Genomic DNA, 18,720 nt, shown 5'->3' on the forward strand with positions numbered 1-18,720 from the left:
CACCAACTCCCGGAGTTCACTCCTGCCATAGTCTACCACATAACTTTGGGGAAATCACTTTACCTAAGGTCATCTAGGCTTCCTCATCTGCGAGAGAACGACGATTAACACCTTCCCTATTAAGCTCACTGAATGCCAATAAGAAAATCTCTGTGAAATTACTGTAAAGTATTAAACACTACAGTGGACACTGAACAGACAGTAGTGCTGACAAACGTCAGAAAGTTAACAGTGGAGCCAGGACCGGTTAGGTAAACTCTAGTGCTCTTTATATATTACACCCGACAGCAGAAAAGCAAGTTTTCCTTAAAGCAGTTTCAGCTGCTGGTCGAGAGAAATTGTAAAACTATGACAACAAACACATCCCGATTCCTCTTATACTTTTCTCTGTATTTTTCAGCATTTCTACAGTAAATACGAACCATACACATATGTCAGGAAAAAACCTGGCAATGGCTGACCAAATATCTGGATTAATTTTACCTTTCCTATTCTTTAGGAGAGTGAGACTTCAGTGGATCAACAGGGGAGAAGGGAGAGAAGGAAAGAAAGAGGGTACTAAGCCAGGTATCCACAACAAAATAATGGAAAAGGGAAACTACAGACTGCACTTCTCAAGGCTTCAACCATTCTGACTCCACTGGAGGAAAATGGCAGAAAATCTAAATGTCAACATACTCTTGAAGCAAGGACAGAAAAAAACATTAGACGAGGAAAAAGAAAACACTGAAGAGAATAAGTCAAGTAATTACACAAAGGTGTTTGCAGAAGCCATAAGAAATGTGGTTATGAAATTTTTATCTTTCCTGAACTTAATTCTTAAACTACACATTCAACCAAAATTCAAGATAAACTTGAAATAAATAATTAACTAGGAAAGCCCATTTGCCGTTAACCTTTAACCTTGAAATTTCTGTCTATGTTTCAGGCACAGTCAGCTCTTCTGCATGATTACACATTCACAACTAAACTATTGCTGGAACAGAGTCTCAAGTTCAGAAAGGTTTTTGTTGTTGTTTGGTCAATGAAAGGCTGATGAAGCAGGCAACGCAACCTGGGCAGGCACCGGGCTGCAATTCCTCACTTAATAAATACACAAAAATACCACAGCTCCAGCAAGTAGGTCCAAGGGAAAAAACAAAAAACTGCCCGATGACGCCTTTCCTGGGCGAACTTTGAGAAAGACGCCCACAAGGCCCAGGCCCAGCAAAGCCAAAGCCACCTCACCTGTCCAAAGGTAACCAATCAGGTCAGAGCGGGGCTGCCCAGCGGGGCTGGCAAACCAGGCCTAGCCCTGGTCTCTCCTCACCTCCCGCCTCTGCTGTTGGCTTCCAAGTAACTAAGGTGCCTCCCATGTCACAAAAGAGTGTGGCATCACCCGCCCCGCCGTGACAGGGCAGCCTGTCGGACCAGGTACTCCCGAGTCCAAGCCCCAGCCCCTCACCCACAGGCAGCCTAGCCAGAGGCCTCCCAGCAGGCCAGCAATCGGTCGGGAGGGGTTGGGATGACCACAAGCCTGTAAGGTTTCGCTTTCATTCTCCTCCGAAGGAAGGGGTTGCGGGGGGGGAGGGGGGGGCGGGGAAACGCGCCCCGAATTCAAGGGATCGAGGCTAGGCCTAGGCAGTTTACACTTGGGCGGAGCAGAAGGAGGGACGCGGCCTGGGCGGGGCAGGAAGGCCAAGAAAGGGGCCTGCGATAACATTTTTGCGCAGAATCCCCGCCTCGACGCCGCGCAAAGACCCAGCAACCCTGCCCGCCGCCTCTCCCCTGCTACGGTATAGTTGCGCATGCGCCATTGTAGTTCCTCGCTTCCCTCTCCGCCTAGCTTTCCGGAGTCCAGCGGCCGAGCAAGGCCCAGTTCCCCCAGGATGCAGTCCGTCCGAAAACGGTGACTACTTCCACTCTTTCTCAAGCAATAACTGCTAACCTTCTTTCCATTTCTCACTCCCAGCCTGCGCACTCCTAGCTTCAGACATACCTTCTAACCCGCCTCTCAGGAGCCCACACAGCTCTTCTAACACCGGATGTGCTTCTGACGCTCCCAGGGTCCGCTCCAGACTCTTTACCTTGCGTCTCCGCCCCTCGAGGGAAGCCCCGCCTCCGTATTCGGCCTAAGGCCAGTCCTCATTGGTCGTTGATTGCACTTCTGCCCTTCCATTGGTTGTACGTGCATAAACAACGACTACTTACTTCAGAGCTATTTGCTTAACTCCCTTGTCGATCAGGACTCTAGCCGCCAACCAGCGTCGTTGCAAAAGACCTCCACCTTCTTTCTGCATAGTAAGGAAGGGTCGCGGTCCAAAGCCGCCTCTAGTGGACAAAGGGAAGAGGGGCAGGCCCCACCCAAAACACAGGGCAACTAATGCAGCCTGCAAAACGCGTGAGGTAGCGCCGCAAAAGTGTCAGGATTCTGGTTTTAGGCTTGTCATGTAATGTTAAAGGGGGAAACAGATTCAGAAAACACGTAGAAAAACGCTGTCACAAGGGCCAATTTACCGTGAATCTAGTGAAGCTTAAACTTCAGAACACCTACGGAGGCTCAGTGAATTCTCCAGGAACGCGAGGAAGAATTAACAGCCCCAGTCCTGCATCGGACGCACGAGCCCACCCTGAAAGTCCCTCTCTGAGCCTTAATGGTGGATCTGGGGTCGTGGGCGGGGCCAGCGGGCTGCCAGGACCACCTCCCTGTCCACCTTGCTTCGGGGAGGTGGATATTATTAGTCCGATGGGTGGGAGGGGAACGAGGGTGGCTGTCTGGCCGAGCTGCCCTGACAGCCCTGAAGAAACTAAGCCATGGAAGATCAAAGGGCTCGAGCTCTCCGAGGACTCCTAAGCAATACTTGCACAAGAACTTACAGTAAGGAGTTATGAAACTGATTTTAAAAAGTTTCTACACTATCAGTTTTTTTCAGAACTATTTTTTTTTTGCTGATTTATTTTTCTAATATCTCTACAAAAATAATACAACATGGTCATACGAAGAGGCAAAAAGTATGCAGCCAAAAAAAGTAGAAAAAGAAAAAAAGCTTAAAGTGGTTTGCAAGCAGTTCAGTTCAGTTCAGTCGCTCAGTCGTGTCCGACTCTTTGCGACCCCATGAATTGCAGCATGCCAGGCCTCCCTGTCCATCACCAAATCCCGGAGTTCACTCAAACTCACGTCCATCGAGTCAGTGATGCCATCTAGCCATCTCATCCTCTGTCGTCCCCTTCTCCTCCTGCCCCCAATCCCTCCCAGTTAGTAATAATAATGTAATTTTTTTGATTGTGGTGATGTTTGTGGTTTTGTCATTATTTTAAAATCTGTAATGATTTATTAATATTCTTATTCTAAATAAATATTGACTTTATTACATAATTTTGTATTCTTTTTCTGAAATACAGCCCTACAATTGTAGATGTTTTGGGCTGTACAAAGCATAGATCCACCCCTGACCCTCATTTTACAAATAAGGAAACAAGCCCCTGGACAGAAAAGGTTCTAGCAAAACAAGGGAAGAAATTTAGATTAAGGATTTCATCAGTGAATATCAAATCAGAATGAAAGATTTAGGAAACTGCTTTCTAGAAGGATAGGTTATTTTTCCTTTTTTTTCTTTGGCAGCGTCTCCCTGATTCAGGGTGCAACCCAGGCCCTGGGCAGTGAAAGCATGGAATTCTAACTGCTGGACTGACAGGGAATTCCCTAGAAGGGTAAAATGGTTATCTTTTTTCATAAAGAATACAAATGGGCAGGGTATGATTCTTGGAACACAAACTCAGATATGCAATAACATTTTATTTTTTGTAGTGCAACCTAATGTTTACTCTGAACCTTATTCCATCAGAGTGGAAAAAATATGTATTATCAGTCTTCCTTGAGATTTCTGTCCCTATTCCACCCTAATTTCTGTCACATTTCTGGGGCTAAAGTGCTTGGGAACAGGGCCTATCTGGTTCCTGGTCTTCGATCTACACAGGTTGCTGCAGAAGTTTTTACATCTGTACTGGTGTCCTTTAAGGTATAGCAGTAACTATTTCCTTCTATACTTAAGGCACAAGAAACCTTTTGTCAGGCTAATACTGAATTATCCACCTAGAACAAGAGGTTGCTAAGAATTTGGCCTGGATAGTATATACTGACATAGGTTACTCATTCATTGAAGACATAGATTATTCACTCCATTTCTGGCTCAGGGTCTTTCAAGAGGTTGCAATCAGATGTCAACAAAGGATGCAGTCATCCAAAGGACTGACTGAAGCTAGAGGAATTATTCCAAGGTACGGCTGACAATTTGGTGCTGACTGTTGGTAGCAGACCTTAGAAGCTTTCCAAATGCGTTCCTTCTTAGGGCTGTTTGAATGTCCTCAAGTTTGAGGCCTGGCTTTTTCCAGAAAGAGCAATCCCAGAAGCAGAGACAACTAGATGGAAGCCCTTTTTACAACTTATCCTCACAGTTGCATAACAATCACTTCCTTATAATAATACCCTTATTACCAGAGCCCTGTCCTGCGTCTCATGCCTCAGAGGGCCTCATGCTTTGGAGGGCCTTCTAGAAATTTTCTAAGTCTTCCTCATGTGCCTGGGACCAATCTGGGCCAGTTATGGCATCAAGGTTCAGCCCAGATCGGGTCCTGCTGAGCTCTTGTTCAAATTTCTCCCCTTCATGGGATTCTCCAATTCCAGGATGCCCAAGGAACTCTGGAACTCATGTCTATAGCATTATCCCAAGGCCCTGTGATCAAGTCTCTGCCCCAAGAGGGCAGCCTGATCACTCTTGCTGGCCAGGATAGTATTTCTTTTGTGGAATCCATGAGATTGGATCTCCAGGATCATGCTGATAGGCCTACTTGGGGGTCAGACAGAAGATGAACTGAGGCCTCTGGGCTGCCAAGAGTCTTCTACTAAGCCTTGGGCTCGAATTGTGTGTATGGGTCCCTGTATTGATCCTTTCCTGTCTGTGTTCTGACTGTGGGGCTGTGTGTGGTCCATAGCACCAGAGGAAACAGAGTGACCGCAGGCATTTCTTCTTCTGTACATCACCACACACAAGCCACCCCCACCACCCCACCCCCCACCCATCCTACCACTGACATCCAGGGCATTCACTGCATCTCCTTCAAAGACTGTGGAATGTATGTCAAGCAGTCCTCTGGGAGTAGCCCCACCTTTCTCCTCCAAGATCGCTTCTGAGTGCTTTTAAAACTGTTGGTCCACAGTGTCAAAAGGCCTTCCCAACTAATGTCCTCTTCTGTTTCTGAATGCTGTGATGATGCCGTGTTCCCACCCACATCAGTCTTAAGTCGTGCCACATGAGTGCACATATGACATTATGCCTCTTGTTCTATCCTTGATATGTGGAGGGTAGGGATGTGGTTAACACTGAAAGAGATCACAGTCTGAGAATGCTAGGATTATGGTTTAAAGAGTATAAGAGAAGACATGCTGAGAAGGGATGTTTATCCATTCATCCATTGACATTTGGGTTGTTTACACTTTTTGGCTATTATCAATAATGCTGCTGTGAATAGTCATGTACAAGCTTTTGTGTGAAGATATGTTTTGATTTCTCTTGGGCCTATTCCTAGGTGTGGAATTGCTGAATCTGGAGCCATAATTGGGGTAGGTTTTCTAAAATGGCCTTGAATGCTTGACACTTATCAACAGAGTAAGTCTATTCCCTCTCCCTTGGATCTGAACGAGCTCATGACTACTTCCCATAATAGACTATAGAAGTATTGCTGTGTGACTGCTAGTGCTAGGTCATAAGAGACCATGCAGCTTCTGCCTGTTTCTCTTGGAGCACTGTTTCTTGGAATACTCTCTGAAGACTTTCTTAGAACCCAACTGCTAGCCTGTGAGTCTAAGCTACTTGAAGAGGCCTTGTATAGGTTCTCCCATCAACAGTCACAATGGAACCAACTTTTGAGTCATCCTAGCCCAGATGTTACACATGTGAGCAATGAAGTCTTTGGATGATCCCAGCCTCCAGATGATTCTAGCAATTCATCTTCCCAGCTGATATCCTGCTGTGTCCTCTCCAAATTCCTATCTCATAGATTCCATAGGCTTAATAAAGTGATTGTTGGTTTTTGTCATGGGGTGGCATGGACAAGTGTGTTTTTTCTACAAATCAGTAAGAAAAAGACCAAAACCAACGTAAAAATGGGCAAAGGGTATAAACAGGCAGTTCACCCAAGGGAAAAACCAAATGGTCAATAGACAAAGGAAAGTATGTTCGGTCTCACTAGTATTTAGAAAAATGCAAATTAAAACAATGATAGACCATTTTACATAGATTGGCAAAATCAAAAAGCCTGATAACTCCAGCTTTCGTAAAGAAGTGGAAAAACAGAAAATAATATGCTACTGGTGTAATGGAAAACTGTCATAAACATTTTGGGGAACAATTTAACAAGATCTATCCCAGGGACCAGAGAAGGCAATGGCACCCCACTCCAGTACTCTTGCCTGGAAAATCCCATGGACGGAGGAGCCTGGTGGGCTGCAGTCCATGGGGTCGCTAAGAGTCGGGCACGACTGAGTGACTTCCCTTTCACTTTTCACTTTCATGCATTGGAGAAGGAAATGGCAACCCACTCCAGTGTTCTTGCCTGGAGAATCCCAGGGATGGGGGAGCCTGGTAGGAGGCTGTCTATGGGGTCGCACAGAGTCGGACATGACTGAAGCGACTTAGCAGCAGCAGCAGCAGCAGCAAAGCTTAAATGAACATACCTCATAACTTCTAGGGATATATTAATATTTTAATGCGTATGTATAAAAATATAAAACTAAACTCTTCTTTGCAACAAAAAGTTAGAAACATGGTATATTTATACCATACATTCTCAACAGGGGCAAATATCACCCTGAAAATGGTGAAAGTTGGTTCTTAGGGGGCCGAAACTTAGGTGTGGCTTGTGGTTTGTGAACTCCCCAAAGCTCAGTTCTAGCCAATGAAAATTTTATTCCTTAGTACTTTTTTTCTCTTGTTGGAAGAAATTAAATTAAAATTGAATGTTATTCATTTAATAACTGGTAGTTAACAAAATTTTCTCTTTGGGGAAAATAACAAAAGAAAGGTTGAGAAACAAGTTTACACAGTGAAAAACCAGTGCAGCTGCTACAAAAAATGTAGTAGATTCATATGTATCAACATGGACACATCTTCAACACAATATGAATGAAAACAAATTATATAATGCTACACCCAAAATGGTACAACTGACTTAAATATAAAGTAACACTCAGAACAGTAATGTATATATTGTTTAAATATTGGGTTGGCCAGAAAGTTCTTTGGGCTTTTTTCCGTAACATTTTACAGGTTTTAGAAAGTTTTTTTTAAAAACTTGGACTTTTTTGTCCAAAACTTGTATAAACATTGGACTTTCCTGGTGGCTCAGATGGTAAAAAATCTGCCTGCAATGCAGGAGACTCGGGTTTGGAATCATGATAATAGGGGTCTCAGAGGATGCTTTGTGAGTGAGATTAAGGAAAGTTTTGATGTATTTATAATATCCTATCTTTACGAGAAATTTTCTGAAGAAAAAGTTATGAAATCTTAACATTCATTAATTGTAACCAATGGGAACATGGGCATTTATTATTATTGTCTGTGCTTTTTTTTCTCCCAAATTTTTCAAATTGAAAGAAAGTAAAAAGTTAAATATTTTAAAAATTCCTATTTGTTTTAGGTGTGTGTGAAGTGCATTTATGGAGAAGGAAATGGCAACCACTCCAGTATTCTTGCCTGGGAAGTGCATTTAACTGGGTCTGTGTCAGTGAAATCCAATTTAATGAGAGAATATGAATGGATGGAGCAGATAGAGTTTGCTTATAAAACAAATAGCTTTTTTTAAAAACCCTGCCTGCTTCACCCCATTCATATCATTCTCCTGGCCCTGAAGATATAGATGGGTTTACTTGGTCCAGAAACCCTCTGCTCTCAGGCCCCTACAGACCTCCCCTCCATCCTGTCTCTAATCCAGGGGAGGGAGATTCTTCTTAGTTTGGTGAAATGAAGGTCCTTTTTTATCTGTCCAAGACACTATACCCATGCCCTTGAGTACTTTGCCAGTAAGTGAAATGCTTAGCAGGCATCATTTGTTCACCGACCCTGCTCTACTTGCCATATCTTCCACGAAGACAATAAACATAAAGTCCACCGACTGCTTGATGGGGGGAAATAGGAAGAAAACCAAGGGAAAAATCTTAAAATGTGATTTAAAGCAGTAGGCCATAGCTGCTGTTGAAGTACCTACTATCTGATAGGCACTGGACTCTAGATCCTTTAAAAACATTGCGAAATTTAAGCTGACAGGATTCCTAAATTAGACTTTGACTTCTTTTCCCATTGCTTCTTTATTTGTCCGTCTCACCGTTTACCCTTTGGTTCCCATTCTACCCACCAATGCCAAGTTCAGTTACATAAAATGCACCTCCCAGGAGGGCCTGGAACTTGGCTTTTAGAAAGCATAGACATATTCTTTGGAAACGACTCAAGGAGACTATTTCCAGATAGCACAGAGACCCAGGGAAATGGCCATCACCCAGTCTACCTGAAGATCCTCCGAGTGTGTATGTCCAACCTCAGATTAAGGGAACAAAAGACCAACCATCTATTTACCTGGGTCAGGGAGGTTTCTCAGAATGCGGGACTTTTAGTGCTAAAAGCAGGACAGGCAATTTGGGACAACTACCAGCCCCAAACCTGGGACAGAGTGGAAGTTATGGGACACAGGGCTAGGCAGGGAGCTAGTAGGAGAAGAGAAAGCTAAGCGACCTCCTCCCACAACGTGAATTTGAAGGAAAATTCTGTTGGGTTTCCAGTCATTTCAAGGAGTGTAGATGTAACTAATGACCAAGAAGCAAAAGACTCCAGAAAGATTTCTTAAGCTTCATAACTTCCGCATATTTGTAGTGTTATTTTTGGTCTGTTTTTATTAGCAGAAGCAAAACACTTGTGATTATAGGTAAGATTTTTCTGTTCCTGTTTTTTTTGTTTTCGATCATGCAGCACGGCTTGAGGGGTCTTAGTTCTCTGACCAGGTACTAAACCCCGGGCCCACTGGACTGCTAGGGAATTCAGGTAATTTTTTTTTCCTTTGCTTTCTATAATAATACTAGTAAATATGTATTGTGCACTGTTTCTTACATGTTAGTCAATGGATAAGATGTTTTGTATGTATAAACTAATTTAATTCTTATAATCACCCTGCGAGGCAGCAACGAATACTACATTTAAGATGAGGAAATTAAGATTCAGTTTGCCCAAGGTCACAGAGCTTCAGTTTGACCTCTGGGTATCTCATTCTAAAGCCCTTATTCTTAATCATTAAGCTATACTGCATCTCATAAAATTGGCATGTGTTGTTAATGCAATTTTGTAAAGTTCTGTGTGTTTTTGTATTTTAATAAAATCTTTGAAAGAAAAGAGCAGTTGTACTTGACATTAAGAGCTTGGGGAGCTTAAAAAATGGTGAGGAAGGGACTTCCCTGGTGGTCCAGTGGCTAAGACTCTGAGCTCCCCAAGCAGGGGGCCCAGGTTTCATCCCTGGTCAGAGAACTAGACATTGCATGCTGCAAATAAATAATAATAATAAAAATTCCACGTGCCACAACTAAGACCTGGTACAGTCAACAAATAAATTTTTTAAAAAAGAAAAATGATAGGAAGGAGGTGGGAAGACAGCAACAGAGTCTACATTCCAGAAGCTAGGGAGGAGGTGAAAAGCAGGGTAAGGAAGGAGAGGAGGATGAGAGGGATAGCTTGGAATGACTGCGGGTCCTACTCTCAACTTAGCCATAGGGAGGTTGACTGGTTTCCTAACAATAACGATAAACATGGCTTCCCTGAATCTTACACTTTTCCTTGTCTACTCTTATATCTCCAATCCCTCCTTCAAACTTGCTGACCTTGTTCTGCCCAGTGATTATGAGAACAAGCAGCGAACAGGATTGAAACACATCAAAACCCGCACCATCACCCATAAATGTGTATTTAATATTCTGCTTAAGATTCAGGAGGAGCCTTTTCACTTCCCAGATCTCATTTGCATTTCCATTGACATCTGAGGGACAGAAGTGAAGAAACAAAACTTGAGCTTTCTTTTTCAAATCACAGTATTGTAGGCTATTATTACTGAAGACCAGAAGAAGAAAACAACTAAACTACACAGTTTACAGTATTTTTTACTATCAACTCAGCCCATTGTAACTTTTCAGAGGGCAGTGATTAACAGTAGCAAGAGTATTAGAAGAATGCTTTACTCTTTTCAAAATAATTTTCTATCTGTCGTTTCACTTTCTCTGTATAAAAACTCCAGTGGAGAAGGTAATGCAGATATTATCAGTCCCATTTTATAGATGAGGAAACTGAAACTCAAATAGATTAAGTTAGTTTCTGTGAAGAGCTATGAGAGATGCTTTGGTCTTAGATGTAATTAGCTCTCTCCATTTCTGTTGAGTTTCAGTCTGAGTTTCAGATCAATTACTTTAGTATTTCCCAGCACTCTAAAATCTATACTCAGGACTTCCCTAGTGGTCCAGTGGTTAAGAATCCACCTGCCAATTCAGGGGACACAGGTTTGATCCCTGGTTCAGCAAGATCCCACATGCCACAGAGCAACGAAGCTCATCCTCTGCAACTACTGGTCCACTCGCCTAGAGCCTGTGCTCCACACTAAGAGAAGCCACTGCAATGAGAAGCCCCCGCACCGCAACTAGAAAGTAGCCCCCACTCACCACAACTAGAGAAAGCCGGCTTGCAGCAATGAAGATCCAGCACAGCCAATAAATAAATAAAGTCTACACTCTTCTATTCCATCACCACTTCCAAACTCCGGACACTTGGCCAACCTCTTCATCCACTTCATCTTCATCCTGCCTCTGTCATGGGTGCAGGTAGTGAAACACAGCAAAGGGCTCGTGTGCCCAGGGCACACAGAAAGCCAACCCTGGCAGCAGGAGTTTGCAGCAAAGCAAGGATTTAGGCTTCCTTGATAGCTCAGCTGGTAAAGAATCCGCCTGTAATGCAGGAGACCACAGTTCGATTCCTGGGTTGAAAAGATCCGCTGGAGAAGGGGTAACCTACCCAGTTCAGTATTCTTGGGCTTTCCCGGTAGCTCAGCTGGTAAAGAATCTGCCTGCAACGCGGGTAGGCCTGGGTTCAATCCCTGGATTGGGAAGATCCCCTGGAGAAGGGAAAGGCTACCTACTCCAGTATTCTGGCCTAGATGATTCCATGGACTGGATAAGTCCATGGGGTCACAAAGAGTTGGACACAATTGAGCAACTTTCTCTTTCACTTTCAAGAATTTATTTCAGGGTGCCAAGCAAGGGTGTGGGAGACAATCCTCAGATCCACTCCCACTAGGTCCTGAGTTAGTGGATTTTTAAAAGGGAAGAGCCAAGAGGCTGGGATTAATCATTGTCCTGTGACAACTTTGTGACGTTTCTTCATTGTAGTTTTGGAAGCCAGGATATCTCTGGTTTATGATTCTCTCTCTGGCCAGGTGGTTCATGGCTTGGGGGTCTTTTAGTTCATCTTGCCCTGGAGGAACAGCCTGAGTTTGTATGGTGGTAGTTTGTATGGTAGTAGTTTGTATGGTGTTTGTTTGTATGTTGTGTTACTTACAACAACAATTTTAGCCATCTGACTCTGATTGATTAGCATTCAGTTAGCACAGGACTGAAGTCAGAGGAGACAAGAAAGGGAATAAGTTTTGGACAGAGAAGTTAATCACAAACTCTGCAGGGGAACTAAGTTTTAGAGGGACTCGGTTTCAGTAGAGAAGCACTGCATTGTATAACCACTGTTTTACTGCACTGGCTCCTTGAATGACTATTCACAACTGATGACAAAAATCTTTCTTGCCTTAAGGCTTCAACATACCTTTTTCTTTTGCCTTCCTTTAACGGTTTTAAAATAGATAAACACAAGTTCTTTAAGATTTCTCCCTTCAGGTATACGTGCATGTGCTTAGACTGTTTGCGATCTCAATGGCACCCCACTCCAGTACTCTTGCCTGGGAAATCCCATGGACAGAGGAGCCTGGTAGGCTGCAGTCCATGGAGTCACTAAGAGTCAGACACGACTGAGCGACTTCACTTTCACTTTTCACTTTCATGCATTGGAGAAGGAAATGGCAACCCACTCCAGTGTTCTTGCCTGGAGAATCCCAGGGACGGGGGAGCCTGGTGGGCTGCCGTCTATGGGGTCTCACAGAGTCAGACACGACTGAAGTGACTTAGCAGCAGCAGCAGCAGCATATAGCCTGCCAGGCTCCTCTGTCCATGCAATTTTTTAGGCAAGAATACTGGAGTGGGTTGCCATTTCCTACTCCAGGGGATCTTCCTGACCCGGGGATCAAACCCACGTCTCTTCTGTCCCTTGCATTGGCAGAGGGATTCTCTACCACTGCCTCACATGAGAAGTCCTCTCCCTTCAAGAAGCAGAGCTTAATTCTCCTCCCTTCAAGCATGAGCTGGATGTTAAGTTGCTTCTAATAAATAGAATGTAAATCTTCCTCAACTTACTATGGGACTTTGTCCCAATAAACCCATCAAAAATTAAAAATATTTTAGGTTGAAAATGTACTTAATACATCTAAGCCACATAACACCATAGCCTAACCTAACTTAAATGTGCTCAGAACACTTATTAGCCTACAGTTGGGCTAATAAAATCATCTAACACAACATTTTATAATAAAATGTTGAATATTTCATGTAATTTATTCAATGTGTACCGAAAGTGAAAAATATAATACTTGTATGGGTACAGAATGGTTGTAACAGCATCAGTTGTTTACCGTCATGATCCCCTTTAGGGAAGAGTATGGCACTGCATCTCAATAGCCTAGGAAAAGATTACAATTCACAATTCTAACTTCAGTTTCTAAGGAATGTGTATCACTTTCAAACCATCATAAACACGAAAAATCGTAAGTTTAACCATGGTTAGTTGGGGACTGTCTATAAAGTGGAAGTGATGAGGATTAGGTAAAAACACTAGGTCAGAAAAAGCACTGCAGCTTCCTCTCTGCTCTCTCTCTGCTCACAGCTGCCATGTCAGGAGGACACTCAAGCAGCCCTGTGGAAAGGCTCAGGTGGTGGAGGAACTGAGGCCTTTTGCCAACAACTAGTAAGGAAGTGAAGCATCTGACCAACAGCCATGTAAATGAGGCATCTTAAAAGTACATCAAGTTGGGGATTTCCATGGTGGTCCAGTGGCTAAGATTCTGTGCTTCCAATGCAGGGGGCCCAGGTTCAATCTCTGATCAGGGAACTGGATCCCACAATTAAGAGTTTGTATGCCACAGCTAAAACAGATTCAGCATGCCACAACTAAAAGACCTCACATGCTGCAACTTAAAGAATCCACACGCTTCAACTAAGACCCAGCACAGCCAAATAAATAGATATTAAAAAAAAAAAAAAGAAATCAAGCCTTCAGATGACTGGAGCTGCAGCCGAAAGCTTTATTGCAACCTAATGTGAGTTCCTGAGACAATAGCACCCAACTAAGCCTCTCCCAGATTCCTGACTCTCAGAAAATGTAAGATAATAGGTTTTTTTTTTTGGTTTTGTTGTTTCAAGCCTCAACGTTTTGGGGTTATTTGCTAGGCAGAAATATATCACTAATATCCTATGTAGTTTCCTTTCTTGATTCCAGCTGATGATGTGATGTAGCTTGAGAGTTTCATAGCTTGAACACATTTGGGTGCCAATCATTGCAGTGGAGAGATAAACTGAATGACAAGGAGATTCCAAGGAAGAACTAGGCACAGGACCTGTGTCTCTAGTTTTAAAACTCTAGGGACTTTTCCTGGTGGTCCAGTGGTTAAGACTCCCTGCTTCCAATGCAAGGAATGTGGTTCAATCCCTCATCAAAGAACTAAGATCTCACATGCTGTGAGGCCAAAAATTAAAAATAAATAAAGTGTACAACTTGAAAAAAAAATCACTCTAACTTGTGACAGAAGAGAACAAGAGTGGCATCCAAGAAACTCCTATTGGAACAGAACAAATGAGGAACAATGAGGGCTTGGACTAGAATGGCAGCTTGTTGAAGATGGAGGAAGCCAAGTAGGTGTTCTACTGTATAGGGAAGTTTTGTGTTTTGTATATAGGGAAGACTGGGGAGGGAAAACAACCCGGTATCTGTCTGAAATCGCTTTCTTCAGGGAGCCAATGCTGTCTAACTGCGGAATCCAAAAATCCGAAGGCCTTTTCCCAACCCTCCTGCCTGAGATTATCTCTCCCCTTGGCTTTGCGGACATAGTGTCACGTGGCTCCCTTTCACCCTCTTAGGGTGTTCCACCTCTGCCTTGCCTCCTGATTCCTCCCTATCTATCAACAACGACACATTTTCTCTTTCACTCAGGGTTAAAACTTGGAGCTCTTCTCAACTCTTCTCTCTTTTCTTTCTTCAACATGGATTTGTCAAATCCCTAACAAGCACCAGGTTCTGTGTTAAACATTAGAGATGCAAATAGGCATGGCCTTAGCCTTTATGATGTTTTCACTGTATAGGGGAAGACAGACATCAGACATTCACGAAGTGAGAGAAGTGAGAGAATTCCCTGGTGGGCCAATGGTTAGGACTCCGAGCTTTCACTGCTGGGCCCAGGGGGCCTGTGTGTGATGCTTGATTGGAGAAATAAGATCTTGGAAAACACACACACGAGGAGCATAGCAGTTTTTTCCCAGTTCAAAGGCCTCTGCTTTATTTTAAATTTAAACAACTTTATTTAGGTATAATTGACATATAATAAGCTGCACATATTTAAAGTGTACAATTTCATGAGTTTTTTACATGAAACCATTACCCTAGTCAAGATAAAGAATGATTCATTATCCCTTCAAACTTCCTCATGCGCCTTTGTTTCATGCGACGATTTCTCTTGCCTTCACCCTCCTCATCCCCAGCCAACCACTGACTTGCTTTCTATCACTATTAGATTAGTTTGAATTTTCTGGAATTTTATGTAAATGGACTCATACAATATATACTCTTTTTTCTTTTGCCTCTTTTTACTCACCATAAATTTGAGATTCATTCATTGATGTGAATGAATCACAGTTCATTTTTGTTTATTGTTTATTTCTATTTATTGTTCAAACAGAAATCATAGTTCATTTCTGTTTATTCCTGAGAAGTATCCCATTGTATTTTTTGCTGTTCAGTCACTAAGTCATGTCCGACTTTTTGTGACCCCATGGACTGTAGCATGCCAGGCTCCTCTCTCCTTCACTATTTCCTAGAATTTGCTCAAACTCATGTCCATTGAGTCGGTGATACTATCCAATCATTTCATACTGTCTCCCCCTTCTCCTGCTGCCCTCAATCTTTCCCAGCATCAAGGTCTTTTCCAGTGAGTCAGCTCTTCACACCAGGTGGGCAAAGTATTGAAGCTTCAGCTTCAGCCTCAGTCCTTCCAGTGAATATTCAGGGTTGATTTCCTTTAGCATTGACTGGTTTGATCTGATTTATCATAAATCGTTTATTCATTTACCTGATGATGAATTTGGGGTTGCTTCCAGGGGACTTTTTTTTTTCCCCTTATAAATAAGGTGCCGAGAATATTTGTGTACAAATCTTTCTGTGCTCATTGGTTTCTTCTTCCCTGGGGTAAATATCTAGGAGTACAATTGCTGAATCATATAGTAGGTATTGGGTTGGCCAAGAAGTTTGTTTGGGTTACCCATACCATCTTACACAGTATGTTTAACTTAAAAAAAAATTTCCGAATTGTTTCCAGAGGGTTGTACCATTCATTTTACACTCCCACCAGCAGAATATGAGAGATCCAAGTTCTCCACAGCTTTTCCAACACTCAGATCACTTTAAATTTTAGGTGTGTATATAGTGGTTTTTCACTGTGGTCTTAATTTGTATTTCCCTAATGACTAATGATTTGAATATCTTTTCATGTGTTTATTTGTCATGCATATATCTTCTTTGCTGAACAAGCCTCTAAATCTTTTGCCCAATTTCTTTTATTGGGCTGTTTGTTTTCTTATTATTGATTTTTGAGAGTTATTTCTGTGTTCTAGATACAAGTCCTTTGTCAGATATGTGATTTGTAATCGTTTCTCCTAGTTTGTGGCTTATTTTTAGTTCTCTTAACAATGTCTTTCAAAGAGCATTTGTTTTTAATTTTGATGAAGTCCAGTATATCCATTTGTCCTATAAAGGACTGTGCTAAGGATAACTAAGAACTTTGGCCTCATCCACGTCACAGAAAAGGGCAAACTGTAGCCTAAAGGAGAGGACTGAGAGACAGGACCAGAGATAGTCACCAGCAGGGGCCCCTGGGTGGGTTGGGGGAGTGGGAGTGGGATGGGGGCTGGGGAGGGAAGGCGGGGGGAGGGGAGACGAAGAGACCCAGTTACAGGTGATTAAGACATTGGGTGGATTGTCATACAAGCAGAGTAGTGGATATGTTTATTAGCATTCAGCATATATTCCCACGTTCCTAACATGTTTTTTCCTTCCAGTGTGCTTTCCTATACTGCAGAGGCTGAAAAAAATAAGGATTATATTTCTCAACATACCTTGTAGTCAGTCAGATGTACTTGGGTGAGATTTAAGAGGCAGAAGTGAGACAAAGGTCATCCCTCTGCTACTTTGGCTATTTCTCCTGGCAAGCAAGGCCTTGGAGATGTGATCTATTTCTACTGCAGCAGCCCAGTGATGTCTCAAGCTTTGCAAACATTGAGAGGTGGTTGCATCAGAGTGCAGCGGTGGCAATGTCCTGATTATAGCTTCCAGATCCCTGGATCACAGTTGCGACCACTTGTTCTCAAGCCCCATCATCAGTGGAGACGTCCAGGTGCTCCACCCTCTCTGACTATGGCAGAGGTAGCAGCTCGTCTGATAGAGCACTTTTATCATGTTCTGGAGCTCCATTGCTGGAGTTTCAGCCCAGAGTGGGTGCTTCTAGACATTCCAAGTGAGTTTGTAAGCACGTATGTCTTCATATCCTTGTACTACTTGGAGGGGGTTTTGTTTTCTGCATTGAACCTTCAGTGATACAAGCAGTCAGACTGTATCTGAGAGGAATGATAAAGAGTAAAAGGGCTCTGTGGTGTGGGAGGAATGTCACAATGTATGAAATCATTCATTTATTCAACATGTAACAGACACAAAGTGGGTGCTATTGCTAGATACTAGGAATATCAGCCTGCCCTGAAGGAACTTACACAATCTTATGATTCAAGATATGATGACAGAAATATATTGGGGCACTATGTGCTCACAGACATGTTCTCATCAATTCTGGAGAGGTCATGAAGGAGGTGACCTATAAGCCTGGTTTTAAGGCATGAGTAAGAATTAGCCAGTTAAGAGGAAAGAGAAAATCCTTCTCTCGGTACCAGTGTAAATTATGAAAAAAAAGTTTAAAATTTCTATATTCACCCCCCCCCCCCAACATAACTTCCCACAAGAAAGGAGAGAGCAGATGTGTGTTTCTAAAGACCTTAGAGGAGGGGGCTAGAGATAATATAGAGTTTCCTAGGTAGGAGGGAGTAGCAGGAGTTTGAATGTGTTTTGAGTAAGCAGTTGACTTAAGAGAGAGTCTGGGCTCCCCAGAGAATAAGGGTAAGGGATCCAAGCTGGCCTCAACTTTTCAGTCCTCTTTACTCCCTCACTTCTCACAAGAAAATCAGAATGGCATGGAATTCCAAGTCGAAGGCCAGGTTCAGTGCCAGGGTCTGTACTTACTTGCTATAAGGCCTCAGATGTATTATTTAACTTCTTTTAATCTGTTTACTCATCTGTGCAATGGGGATAATAATATCCCTTTCCCACAGTGTTGTGAAGGTCTAACCAGATAATAGATGTGGGAAAAAATTCTGTAAATTACAAACACTATAAAAATATTAGTCACTGTTATCAAATAGGTAACTATGTCTTGTTGATTCTGTCTCAGATATATCTCTGTTACAAACTGAATTGTATCCTCCGCAAATTCATATGATGATAATGTGACTGTAGTTGGTAACTGGGCCTTTAAGAAGGCAATGAAAGTTAAAGGGGGTTAATGAAGGGTTAATGAAGATTAATGAAGGTTAAAGGGGGCAATGAAGGTTAAAGGTCATAAAGGTGGGGTGTTAACCTGACAGGATGGTGTCCTTATTAAGGAGAGGAAGAAAGGGACTTCCCAGTGTTTGGGACTTCGCTTTCCAATACAGGGGGTGCAGGTTTGATCTATGGTCAGGGAGCTAACATCCCAAATGCCTCAAGGCCAAAAAACCAAAACATAAAACAGAAGCAATATTGTAAGAAAATGCAATAAAGTTTAAAAAAAAAAAACAAAAAGAGGAAGAGCCACTAAAGCCTTCTCTCCATGTGAATACAGAGGGAAGGTCCCATAAGGGCATGGCGAGAAGACAGACATCTACAAGCCAGGAAGAAAAGTCTCTCCAGAAACCAACCCTGATGGCACCTTGATCTTGGATTTCTAAGCTCCAGGACTGTAAGAAAATAAATATCTGCTGTTTAAGACATCCAGGCTCCAGGATTTTATTACAACAGCCTGAACAGACTAATGTAATCTTTCCCAACAATTCTACTTCTCTTCACCCGACCCCTGCCCCTGGTCCTGATTTTGTTCAGGCCTTTATCTCCTCCATATTATCTCTGAATTCTCAAATGCTGCTAAAAGAATCCTTCCAAAGAGTATACTCAAAAACTGACTAGGGAGAGGAGACACCAGTCCATATGTCCTACC

At 42.8% G+C, this 18,720-nt stretch overlaps 1 protein-coding gene and 1 long non-coding RNA gene across 4 annotated transcripts in view; one reads left to right on the plus strand and one right to left on the minus strand.

Moving 5' to 3' along the window:
• The window catches only part of TMBIM6 (transmembrane BAX inhibitor motif containing 6), a 16,684-nt gene extending 14,552 nt beyond the window's left edge, over window positions 1–2,132 (minus strand). The window contains exon 1 of one of the 2 annotated variants that reach the window (XM_019960624.2): window positions 1,979–2,132. The gene's annotated coding sequence lies outside the window, so the exon portion shown is untranslated. Of the gene's footprint in view, window positions 1–1,227; window positions 1,378–1,978 lie in introns of those variants that run through there. The other variant, XM_070789150.1, reaches the window with a different exon arrangement.
• Window positions 1,686–18,496, plus strand: LOC139183094 (uncharacterized). Of its 2 annotated transcripts, none has more exons than XR_011566566.1 (3): window positions 1,686–1,888; window positions 3,602–3,690; window positions 18,349–18,496. It is a non-coding gene; the product is annotated as an uncharacterized lncRNA (long non-coding RNA). The 2 variants fall into 2 exon arrangements; XR_011566567.1 differs by lacking the exons at window positions 1,686–1,888; window positions 3,602–3,690 and adding exons at window positions 8,384–8,557; window positions 8,997–9,068.
• The last annotated feature ends 224 nt before the right edge of the window (window positions 18,497–18,720 follow it).

This window comes from Bos indicus, chromosome 5, assembly GCF_029378745.1.
Source record: "Bos indicus isolate NIAB-ARS_2022 breed Sahiwal x Tharparkar chromosome 5, NIAB-ARS_B.indTharparkar_mat_pri_1.0, whole genome shotgun sequence".
Classification (NCBI taxonomy): Eukaryota; Metazoa; Chordata; class Mammalia; order Artiodactyla; family Bovidae; genus Bos; species Bos indicus.